Below are 13191 nucleotides of genomic sequence, written 5' to 3'. Positions count from 1 at the left end.
TTCAAATTCACATTGCGAGGAACTGACGAAAATTAAATGTTCTCATGAAATGTTTTATATTCTATATTAAGAATTTTGATCGTAGGCACTATGCTACAGATATAAGTTTTTCTAATCTAAAAGCGTCGACACGCAGAAAATAATACTTTCTTCACAATACTTGCTTCAAAATAGACAGTTTCAGAATAACCTACCACTAGCGCCATATTGGAAAATAAATATTCGAATTGTGGGCCAATCCATTATTTAAAATACACGGTGGTACTATATTTATTTCTCTGAATACGTACGTTATTTCTTGATGTAAGACAAAGCGGACATTGACCTTCTGTCAACTGATTCTATGCCATCTAGCGCATGCCATTAGGTAGTCTGGGGATAGTAATCGATTTTTGGTGATATTTTGTTAACAAATCATAACACCATGCATACAATGTACATATTTGTTTTCATGTTGTATACTTTTACAAGTGATTTATAGTTGTAAAACGACATTATGATACGAGGGTGCAAATGTTGGTCACTGTCAACGAGGCGGAATTTTTGCGCGAGGTAAATCCGAGCGCTATAATAAGGCAGAGTATGAATGGGCGCAAATGTCTTACGTTGCAATATTTATAAAAGTGAATTGTAATGTATAATATAAAAGTGAATTTAGTTTGTGTCCCTCTTATCTTCCCATCCAATCTTTTCGAAATTACCTTTCAACCTTGGAAACTACCATTCTCGCGAGAAATTCATTAGAGCAAAGCCACGGCCAAATACTGTTATACTAAAATTGTGAATAATCATCTAAACATTGAATATATTTCATTCTATACACATAATATTATAACTTCGTAGAGCCCTTTCTATTGATAAATTAAATGGCGCTAGTGTATTATACAGAACCTACCTATCTAATACTTCAGTTCGCACACTCAGGTAATTTCTATATATTATAGTTTACAAAAATATTATTTATTTATGTTTGCCACTGGACGATTAATTTTATGTAAACATTTGTAATGATAGGATTTTAAATGTTAAAGAAAATATTCACATTCGGAAACTTTGTCAAAATGAAAACCCCAAATTTTCCGTTTATTAGTATATAATGAACAATACATTGTTAATCATTAGAAGAACAAATTGTAGATGTGCATGATATTAAATTGAAATAAAAGTGTTTTGTAATACATTGTAGTTTTTTTTTTACTTTTCGAACATAACAACAGCAACAGAACAGAACAGCAACAGCGCCCTGAAGGCGTTAGCCGATTGTCCTCTAATTGGCCATTTAATAAAAATTACCAAATCTAAAGTAGAATATAAGTACTAACACAATTAGTTTTTAAGCTAACACAATGAATTCATTTTGTCCGAAAATAAATATTTTTATTTTTTATTTGTTTATAACCTGATCTTTGCTGATGGACAGCAAAAATGGCGCTGTGATTATTTTCCAACTAATCAAATACTTTTCAACGTTAAAATAATATTTCTAAAATAATATTACATACGGCCTGAGGAGTCACTTCAGATTTGAGACTCTACACGATGAGAGTCATTATGTACCTACCACATATCCTGCAATTTGTACATCAACACATCCAAAGTTATATCAATTTAAAGGTGGATGCTCAATCTAAATGTCTAGTTCATCAATGTCATTGAAATTGTGTTCTACAAGTTGCATATTTATAGACGCCGACTATTAAAATCTTAGTTAAAGTAAATTCTTAATCCAAACGCAACTGCATCTAGACCACCTTGAAAGCAAATTTTATGTTCATATTCCTCTCATTAACGTTACCTATCACGTTAATGAGATAGGTAATGTTAATGAGGTATAGTTTATTGCTGGATTTAATACAGTATTCTTTGTGTGATCATATTTTTTATAATTATAAAACAAAAACCTCTGCCTCTGCCACGTCTGTCTGACTGTTCGCGATAAACTCACAAACCACTGCACGGATTTTCATGTGGTTTTCACCAATAGATAGTGTGATTTCTGAGGAAGGTTCAGATGTAAAATTTATTATGTTTTTACCCGAGCAAAGCTGCTAGTAAAGCATATAAATATTTGCTTGAAACATACTTTAGAGCAATTAAGAACACACACCGCTCACTAAGTAGAAAAATGCAGATATTCTGTTAAATTATAGCAAAAACTTTTATCTCCGGACAGTACTCAGTGACAAATTAAAGAACGAAACTTAGTAGAAGTAGTGAGAGACAAAAGGAAGTTACTCCTCTAGTGTGAAACTTTGTTGCATTTATGTCTTTAAGAATTAGTCGACAGATGCGAGTTTCCCCTTATTATGGACATTTGCTCTTGTGTATTCTTTGTCTCCCTCGTTTCATGTGTTCTCGCTTTCTTTGACGTCTGCAACGCCCGAAACAGAGATTCCGTGTCAAAAATATATCTTCATATTTTGAATATTTGGCTCTGATTGATTTTCAATTAATCCCGGAACGAACGATCGAACCCGGGACCTCCGGGACCGGGAGCAGTACGACATGATCACCTTAGGCCGCCGAGAGCATCAAACGGCTTAGCTGAAAAAACGCTACGAGCGTCAGATTCGTGCGTAGGCTGACTTGACCTTTACTAATTCTGTCTTTGTACATAAAGTTTGAAAAAAATATATAATTATAGAAGGAAGGGTTCCTTTGTCGCTGAGTTGTTTCTCTTTTATATACCTACTTACATATAATATGGAAAACACTTTTCCCATCAAATCTATTGGTCCAAATAATATGATATATGAGAAAATGAGAACGCTCGAAATTCAGCGCAGAAAGTGGAATAAAAATTTTGCCACGCTCACGTTTAGGATTCAAAATTTTGCAAATTCAACATTATAGTCCAATGGCACTATACTTTGTAAAATATAACTTGAGTCCTATGACAGCAGGATGAACCGATACATTTGAAATGAGAGCGACAGAGACATATATATTATTTTCATACTTTTTGACATCTATCATAGGACTCAATTTTTACAAAGTATAAAATGGTAGGTAGCTTATTTTGTTGCAAATATGTACTCGTATTAGTATTTTAGAGAGTATTGTACCGACAAATTTGACGTTGACGTTAATCGGTGTGTCGCTGACGTTTAGACAAATTTCGTGTACTTTGTTGCGCACGTATAAGTTAACGTCAAAGTTGACGGTGCAACCCACCCTTACAGCTGTCGTTTTTATTTTTGCGGTCAGCGAAATTATTCCAAACCTGATTAGCATGGTAATAGTTTTCGTGAGCTCATTTAAGCCGGGACTCCACCAAAGCGGAGACGAGACGAGCGGAGAGGAGATGTTTTTTAAACAACCAATAGAATTGAGTTATTGACACGTCTCCTCTCCGCTCAGCTTCAGTGGAGATCGCTGTGCGGAGATGTGTAATATTTGTATGTCGCGATGGAAGCGGAGATGTGAGCTGTGCGCGGACGACGCGCAGTGGAGACGAGAGATGTGAGCGGCGTGCAGTGAGCGATGTCACCCTCCCCCCTCTCGCCCGCTAGCAACCCGCAGAACCCCGCGCGCGCGCGCCGGCCGGCCATCTTGCTAGTACCGTGCGCGCGAGCACACGCTTTTATCGTGAATAATTTGTGAAAAACATCTCTTCTCGCACAGCACACAGCACACCGCACACATCTCTGCTTTGGTGGAGTCCCGGCCTTATTCATTCGCCAGCTCTCAGCTTATGTTAATAATGTTGTTACATAGACAACAACCTCACATCTCTTTGATTGGATCTGCGTCGGTATGTTTTTTAGGCAGCCGATTAAAATCAACGTCAAATTTGATCGTGAAACTCACAATTATTAGTAGTTAATGGTTCCACATCGAATCTCATGATTACACCCGTGAAATCGAGTGTGATGTGTTGCATAGAGTGCGTGTTTATTTCCACGCGAATTTAATTTAAATTCGCACGGTGAAATGTCGGATATATTTATTTCCACGTGGATTTGCTCATTATAAGCTATAATTATAACATTACACACCGTGGCCTAATGGTCATCAAGTCGGACTGCTACACTGGAGGTCACGGGTTCGATCCCCGGTCTTGGATGTTTTTCTAATATATGAATATGTTATAGAATACAGTATCGTTGAGTTAATATCCCATAACACAAGTTTCGAACTTACTTTGGGGCTAATTTAATCTGTGTGATATATTCATTTATTTAAGCTAATCGAATTATTACTGAGGATTCAAATCTGCTCTGTGGAGTATCATCATGAAGCTAACAGGTAACACTGAAGCTAAGAACAAGAACCACTTTTTGATCAAAACATTAATCTGAAGACCAATCTTCTTCTTCTTGCGCACTGAAAGGTAAAACTATGGTGACTACATGTTATACCTACATAGGTATATCTTATACATATAAGTCGCAGGTATTATGTTTGAATAAGAGCGAGCGTTTTTAAACTGACTACAAGTTATGTAAACGAGGTAATCACGACGCCGGCGATCCCCGGCTCAAGTTGAACCAAAATGGCGGTCGTCTGCGCAGGTTCAGTTAGAGACAAAGTGAGTGAGAGTGTTATAAAAAATGTAGTTGCGTAAACTAAGCTGTCAGTTAGTCATGTCTATACTAGGAAATAATTATGGGAGATCTTTATAGACGTCAAACATTTATTTTCGAATATTTGTTGCCTTTCGTCTGTCTGTTTGTTCCCGCATCACGCAAAAACTACTGGATAGAATTTGATGCGGTTTTCGAAGTTGTATAACGGATGATCTAGCTTAACATCTGGTTTAAGTTTCATCGTGATATGTGGCTTAGAACACGACATATTGACAATAATGAGTCAAAAGCGGATGAAGTCACAAATTCACGAGGGCGAAGCCGCGGCTAAAAGCTAGTATAATTATGAAAAATAATCGAGAATTTTTAATTTCGCAGGTAATCACGAAAAATTGTTTAAATAACACTTTTATCTCTAATTAAACCTGCGCCATTTTGTTTTAACTTATGTGCCAGATTGCCGTAAACGCTGAAAGGAATAGCAATATGCCTGTATTATGTAATGTACCTGTATAAAAAAATAACTTTAATACCCACTAACGTCTGCAATTATTTAGTTTTTAGGATTTATAAAAACACTCGGGATGACATGAAAACCGAGCTCATTTATTGAATCGTTAGCTCCCAGCAGTCATTATGCTAATAACCACACAGACGACACCCGCGCTGTCTGATTGAACCCACCCTGGCATACTGATTGTGAAGTCACACTTTTATAGTATACGATACGATCTTTTCATAGTTACAGAACTTATTTTTTGGCCGCCAATGCAGAAATAGCTTAGTGTAGTTTAGTATTTCACTTTTCACAATCGATTTTTTTCGCATCGAGATGCAAAAATCATATTGGAGTGTAGAGCTGTCCACCATTCCCTCTATGATATGACGACCTCGGTGGCGTGGTGGTAAAGTGCTTGCCTCTGAACCGAGAGGTCCCGGGTTCGATCCCCGATCGGGTTGTGATGGAAAATTATTTTTTTCTGATTGGCCCGGGTCTTGGATGTTTATCTATATATGTATTTGTTAAAAAATATAGTATCGTTGAGTTGGTATCCCATGACACAAGTCTCGAACTTACTTAGCTCAATGTGTGTGATTTGTCCTAATATATTTATATTTATTTATGATATACCTAATCTAAAGAAGGCATCATCCAAGAGTCCTAAAATGTTTCCATATTGATAAAATTCTATAATTTTTCATATACTGTAGTTATCATAATCGCAACAGAAATGGAAAACGTAGAGTAGGAGATCCGACAGCTAGATGGGTCGATGATGTAAAGGAAATTGCTGGCAACAACTGGATAACAATGGCCCAATACAGAGATAGTTGGCGTAGGTGGAAGGAGGCCTGGAGACGATGAAGATGCTGAATTTTCGTAGCAGTTTTTAGCGAGCGAATAGACAGACAGACGCGACAGAGGACTTCGTTTTATAATATCCAAGGACGTAAAATAAATCGTGCCTGATACTATGAAGGTCAGAAAAAGTCAGCATCGGCGGCATGTCTACAAATACAAGTTGCAAACGCCTGACGCCGAGCGCCGCATAATTTGTTAGAAGTTGACCCTCCTCCCGATCGAAGGCTGTGTGCGAATAATTTATCACTTCATCGGGAAACTGGTGATAAATATCCATTTTATCAAAATTTTGGGTCCTGGTATACTTAAAAAAGGTTTTGCCATTTTTTTCTGGTGATCACACAATTTCCCTATTATCGATACCGATTGCAATGGCAATCTGTAGCAAGAGGGGAGCATACAATGTTATTTTTAGGGTTCCGTACCGCAAAAGGTAAAAACGGAACCCTTAGGATCACTTCGTTGTCCGTCTGTCTGTCGGTCTGCCCGTTCGTCTGTCAAGACTCTTTTCTCAGAAACGCGTAAAGGTATCAAGTTGAAATTTATGCCAAATACCCAGTTCTATGGTCAAAAATAAAACTTATACGACGCGATCAAAAAATATGACAGTTTATTTACGTATATGTTATCAGTTCATAAAAGCAGTCTCCCAGTATGTGATGCGCTTTTCTTATTTATTGCGCCGTCAGTAATACACAGGTCTATATAATACGAGTATAATAAATCTGAAGAGTTTGTACTACTAGTTTCAGAGATTAGCGTGTTCATTAAGCGCGTACTAATGTACGCGCGTGAGATCTATACTACTTAATAGTAGGATAGCCACCAAAATCTAACGGGAGTGAAGCAAAGGGGAAAAAATACCTATGCGAAATTTCCCCTTAATATATAAAGGAAAACGTATGGAAATAAACTTACAATATTTATTTATTTATGGGCATATCACAGTTTCACAAAAGGACATGCCATTTTCCATTACATTGGAGGTGTTATAAGTCTAATAAAGTTTAATATAATATAAAGTTTAAATTGGTTTCATATAAAAAAGTACAAGTTGCGCCCCGGGATTTCGCGCCCGTGGGAATTTCGGATTCGCCTATGTTTTATTCCAGATTATTCTTAACAATCCATCCAGTAAAATTTGCGTGAGAGACTAACATACACACCTACCAAATTATATCCTTACAAACTTTCGCATTTATGATATTAGTACTAAATGACAATCATCCCGAGTGCTGTGGACGTTACATAATTTTAGTGGTAGACTAAACCAATAAATTAATAATTCAATTACATTTTTGTACACTTTTATACCATTAAGAAAATACTTTAGGCAGTAAATTGATTTATTTGAAGAAAGATAATAATAATAAATGGACAACGACCCACACTAAATTTGTATCGCGGGTCCAATGGACACGTACATAGAAACACAACTGAGCACAACAAGTTTGCCCAAAATTAGAGACAAATATTTGTGATCACAGGTACAAATATTTGCACGCTCTCGGAATCGAACGCAGGTAATCCAGAAAGCGAGGGTCGTGGTCATTACATGGAATGAAACACGCGTAACAACTTTCTTGGCATTATTAATGGAGTGGTTTGCCATTGCCTTCTCCATTTCAGCAGGTTTCCTCACGATGTTTTCTTTCACCGGAAGCAAAACAAAAGTGCAGTTCCCCAGACGCACCACCTAGCCTGGCGGGAAGATCTTCCCTTTGTGGCGGTCGATGCACCCTGCATAGATCTCATCTGCATAGATCATAGGCAGTATTTGAAATACGATCATGACTGTAGTTACCATTTTAATATGCGATAATATTCGAATGTTCATGAAAATAAAGAGTGTGCCCTCTGTATTTTTTGGTATTGCGGCTTATTCTTTGATTTAGGTGCCAATTTGCCGGCCGGTCGATGGTCGTGATTGGGCAGAGTGAAAATCGAATGAACTGACGTACTCCGTGTTCGCTCAATGCCCAAAATATTGGAGACAAGAAAAGCTTTTTGCCGTTAGGGTTCGCGAAATTCACTTTTGAATACGAGTATAAAAACGTAACGTATCAAAAACGTAATGTATAGTATAAAATTTAATTTTAGTACATGGAATTTGTAAAGCAATAATAACAATTGTGTTTTTCGGCATCGGGTTTTCTTATTTAAAATATTTTTTTCTTTCAACTGGCAGAACATCAGTTATAACCTTCTTCTTATGTTCTACTGTTCTTAATACTTAGTAATTATAATGAATACGAAAGTTTGTATGTAAGTATGTCTGTTACTCAATCACGCATAGTCTACTGGATGGATTTCGTTATTTTTTTGTAGACGGGTAGAATATAACTTACGATGCTCAGGAACACACCTAGTTTATGACCCAATCGAAACAAACATTCAGAAACATAAAGTATCTACAATGTTATGTTAAATATTTCATAGATATATATTTTTTCAAGTATTTCATAATACTTGGCAAGCTGCCCATTCTATCCTTTCCGTCGCTATAAGCTTCGAGTGGATCCTATTTTCTTCGAGGAAACTAATAAAACTATAACACAGCGAGATCCACAGGCTTATATGATCTTACTTCAATCTAGTGTTGTAAAATTTCGAAGGTTGTTAATTATTGAAATTTTATTACACAAGAAATATATATAACCTCGATAATTAATTATATAAACTTATGAAGGTTGCTTCAATCAACTTTGACAGTGATTTTAACCTGTGCGCCGCCATCGATTAGACAAAATGGCGTACTTTTCGTTTTTCTGCGCAGGCTAACTAAAAATTAACGTAGACAACCAAGATTACTAGTTTTTTAACTCCTTAGCTAACTTACATATAATATATGCAGTCAATAGCACATCAATATGCCCAAATACATTGTAAACTCGCCGCTATTACCGCGACATAGAGGTTAATGCATAGGGTAATGTGCCGTTGACTGGTACGTTACTTACGAACGAACCACATGCAACAACTAGCCAACGATTCTCATTTCAAAATCTTCAAGAAAAATGTTTGCTAGTAGATATATTATAGTGTCGTCTCGTGAATCTAAGGGATTATTCAAAATTCGATTTGCAGGCATGAGGGTGGCATCATTACTGGTAAGGGAGGCAAGGGGCGGGGTTGCTGCTTGGCATCGCTTATATCAGATTGCGTCTGCTCCTACGTTTATTTTCAAAGCAAGTTTTCTCGATGCATATCTTGAAATTGTAATGTATTCAACGATTGATTATTCAATACGTTTAGTATTTTGATATTTTCTTTTTATTTTTAAATTAATGACTTTCATTTACGAGGTGAGAAATACATAAAACAACTGTATGGATACTAAACGACTGATTGACCCAAGTTTACACTACGCTATAGACTCTAGTAATCTATCATAATTTTTCTATAGTAACTCTAGTAGAGGTGAACTGAACTTCTAATCTATCGAATCATGGCGACATAAGAAATGGAATCTACCCGCATCTAGATCTTTTTATTTTGTGGCGTGACATCTACCACGCCACATGCACAACGGTGCAGATGTAAAAAGCCGACCAAACGCAACGAATAACAAGCCACATAAGTGATCCTCGACTCTACGGACAGATGGCACTACGGTCGATTCGCTACTAGAAGCTAACAAGCCTAGACCGCGCAGACAGTGCGTTTTCGATTGGAAGCATAAATATAACCTCCGACATGACACCGTCGGAGCCGTGCGGTTCCCCAGGCGCAACACCTAGCCTGGCCTGGCGGGAAGATCTTCCCTTTGTGGCGGTCGAGCATAATCACCTAGCTCCCGCTACAATTTTCTGTCAAGGATAGGTTTTGCTATACGTTCGCCGCAGCCCGGGGCTTATGTTTTACCTGGGATGATTAACTTTATCTACTTCATATCTACTTATTCAAAATGCTATCAAAATCAGTTTAGCCGTAAAATCGTGATAGACTTTCGTATTTATTAGTATGGAGAGTCCCATTTTCGAATGCTACTCGTACCAGTGAGTTTGTATACCAATCTGACTTAGGTTTAGTAGTTTTCATGAATCAACACTTGCTTCCAGTCAAGGAATATCATGAGGAAACCTGCATTCTAGTTGATAATTTATCAGCGAGCGTTTGAAATAGAGAAGACGATGACAAACCACTCCATTATTGACCATGTCGTTGTGTGTTACATTCCACATCACTAAGCCTTAAGTAAGAAGTGGTTGTTCCCTCAAATCCATATAAAAATAAATTACGCCATAAAAGAACTGGAAAGCACTCGAATATAAATTGAATTACGGCAAAGTCCTTCAAAATTTTTGGCAAAATTCAAAACAAACTTATTTGACTGGGCGGGCGGGTCGAACTTCGAAATGAAATAATTGTAAACCGCAATACGGCATGAAATAAAGTATTCGCCTTATGTGTTTTTTTTTTAATTTTAATTCTCTCTCCCTCTCTCTCTCATCTGAGCGTATTCCCGGCTTTCAAATACTATGCCTATACGAACATGGTGGCGTGTATTTCCGCCCTACTAATAGGACTACTCCATATCCTCCCATAGATGTCGTATGAGGCGACTAAGGGACTCCCTAGGCAGCTGATAGCATTCCCAAGGAGGGTTGACGTCAGACAGGCGACCGGTTGTAAAATCACAGCTGAATCTTCAAAATTGTAAGGTTTCTTTTTACGCTGACTTCGGGCTTCGCGGCTTTACAACCCCGAACGCAACATGCAGAGACGAGAGACATAAACGAACATGACATTAGAATCAGAGAACTCAATTAAGAGCCTACATATAAAATTATCATACATCAATATTATAATGGCTTTCAAAATTTTGATACACACATTATTTTTCTGTCCCTGGAGTTCCCAACATACGCACGTTACGGCTTTTGAACGAGGTGACCTCTCAAACTAAATGTGGGCTTCATTTTTCAATTCCCATTGGCAATACTGAAAAAAAATCTTTAGGCATATCGTATAATGGGACTGAGCGGTTCGGTACGACCAAAATATTCGTATCTTTACAGGATTACGGATTAATAACATAAATTTAATCTAGAAACCGTAGTTATACTGATAGAACCGTTACTATACTTGTATTTTGTAGCATGTATAATGTCCTACTATATAATATACATAATGTAAATATCCTACCAATATTATACTTATAATGTTATACTTTCACGGAAAATCTACTGAACGGATTGTTATGAGAACATATACGGATAGAATATAATCTGGAATTACACATATGGTACATTTATCCCGAAAATCCCACGAAGGAGCGCGGCTAGTATTATATATATAATGACTTAATAATGTAGAATATATAGTGTAGTTTCTATACAATTCTTTAGTGTAGTCGTGTAATATTTATGTGTAACGCGATAACTATCGAACCGTTGCGTTGGTCTGATATTGATGAAATTTAAAAGCTATGTAGGATCTGTCAATAGAATTTTTAAGTTCATGTGGCAACAAAATCGGTTGAGTCGTTTTCGAAATATTCACAATTTTGTAAAAAGAATTTCAAAATTATTGCATTAATTATAAAAAAAAATATATTGTGTTCGCGAGGTTTAAGTTCGCGGCGAACAACTAGTATTTTGATGTTGATATAGGTCACAGAACGACACGGTCGGACGATCTGCATGCGACAGATAGGAATTGGAGGAGTTACGCGCTAGAAAGAGACAAATGGCGAGATGGAGATATGGTTTAGTTACGTTGTAGATAGGCGGAGATACTACTACTACTTAATATAATATCCCAAATATTATTATAAATGTGAAAGTAAATTTGTTACCTTGTTCATGTTTTATATACTCAACCAATCTTCTTGAAATATTCTTGAAGTTATATAAGTTTGGATTTGGAAGTTACTAGTTTGAAGTGTAGAGAAGAACATAACCTTTAATCTCCGAAAAATATTTGATCCCATGGAAAACTTACGCGTGCGAAGCCGCGGGCAAAGGCTAGTTATATATAATATAAAACGCTTATAAAAAAGAAGACCATATATTAATATGTTTATCACCTCTTGCCGGCGAATTCGCCGGCGTGAATTTCTCTGCGATACCGGAATAGACATGATTTTCATACAAACATTCATGCCCTATTATAGTCATTAGGGTGTCGATTTTGAAAAAAGTCTTTTCATACCAAATTTCATCAAAATCGGTCCAGCCGTTTAGCCGTGGAAGGCTCACAGACAGACAGACAAACTGACAGACTTTCGCATTTATAATATTAGTATGGATGTGGATAGTGTGGATTCGTTCCTTATGGAGAGGCATGTCGCCCAATCGCAGCTAAAAGCCACATATCAGAGGTTTACAGGAGGCCCGCAACAACGTATCGGTCCCAACATTATCATAATGCCATATTGAATGCCCCAGAGATAAACCCAGCAAAACAATAAGAGGATAAACATTATCTACAATAAACAATATAATAAACACATGGGGCTAACCTTAGAGCTAAACATTATACTTAATTTATTGCCTTAGAAAAGCATGGCAAAAGTAACAAAGCCTAGTGGCTTTTGGTCTTGCCATCTCCACAGAGATCCAGTCAATCAAATGCTTCATTTAGAAGGACCAACGAATACACTTTCACATATATAATAATTAATGGAAGAATGGATAGATACTACAGTAAACTGCATTTCGATAAATCGCCTTTAAATCAAAATCAAATCAAATCATTTATTCAGAAATTAGGCCTTCACAGGCACCTTTCACGTCATATTCTAAATTAAATGATGTTTACCAAAGCTACAAACCAGCATTTCGGAACGACCACTGCTGAGAAGAAATGCCAAAAGAAACTCATTCAAAGTGTTGCTCCCTATTATGCCAGAAGGGCTTACCATTTTTTTAATATAAATTTATGTATAAAATAAGTGTACAGTACACAATAAAGTACATGGCCAAAAGGTGTACTGAAACATATTGTGATTGTGATCAAGTGGTGATTAAAGGAAAAAATATATATTTGTATATATATGTTACTGTAAAAGCACGAACTACCGAAAATCCTAAGATATTCCAGTAAAACCTGAGATTTACCAATTCTTAATGGTAAAAGTCCGAACAATTTACGATTCGAACTTTTACCACCATTCACTTGGTAAATCTTAAGATTTCATGGAAGGCACGGTAAATGTTGAGAAAATAATTTTACTTTTGTTATTTTTTACTATTTAAGAAGTATTTTAAAGGTTATATCTTACCTTTAAAGTATATTACCTTTAAAAGTTAAAAACATTTATGAATAAAAATACTTACCAAATGAAAATAATTT

The 13191-nt window shown here is 36.5% G+C and overlaps 1 long non-coding RNA gene across 2 annotated transcripts in view; it reads right to left on the bottom strand.

The window, feature by feature from the left end:
• The window catches only part of LOC128676305 (uncharacterized), a 135067-nt gene that overhangs the window by 112413 nt on the left and 9463 nt on the right, over positions 1-13191 (bottom strand). The window lies entirely within an intron of this gene.

This window comes from Plodia interpunctella, chromosome 16 (genome assembly GCF_027563975.2).
Source record: "Plodia interpunctella isolate USDA-ARS_2022_Savannah chromosome 16, ilPloInte3.2, whole genome shotgun sequence".
In the NCBI taxonomy this organism is placed as follows: Eukaryota; Metazoa; Arthropoda; class Insecta; order Lepidoptera; family Pyralidae; genus Plodia; species Plodia interpunctella.
This window is presented reverse-complemented; position numbering and strand designations above follow the sequence as displayed.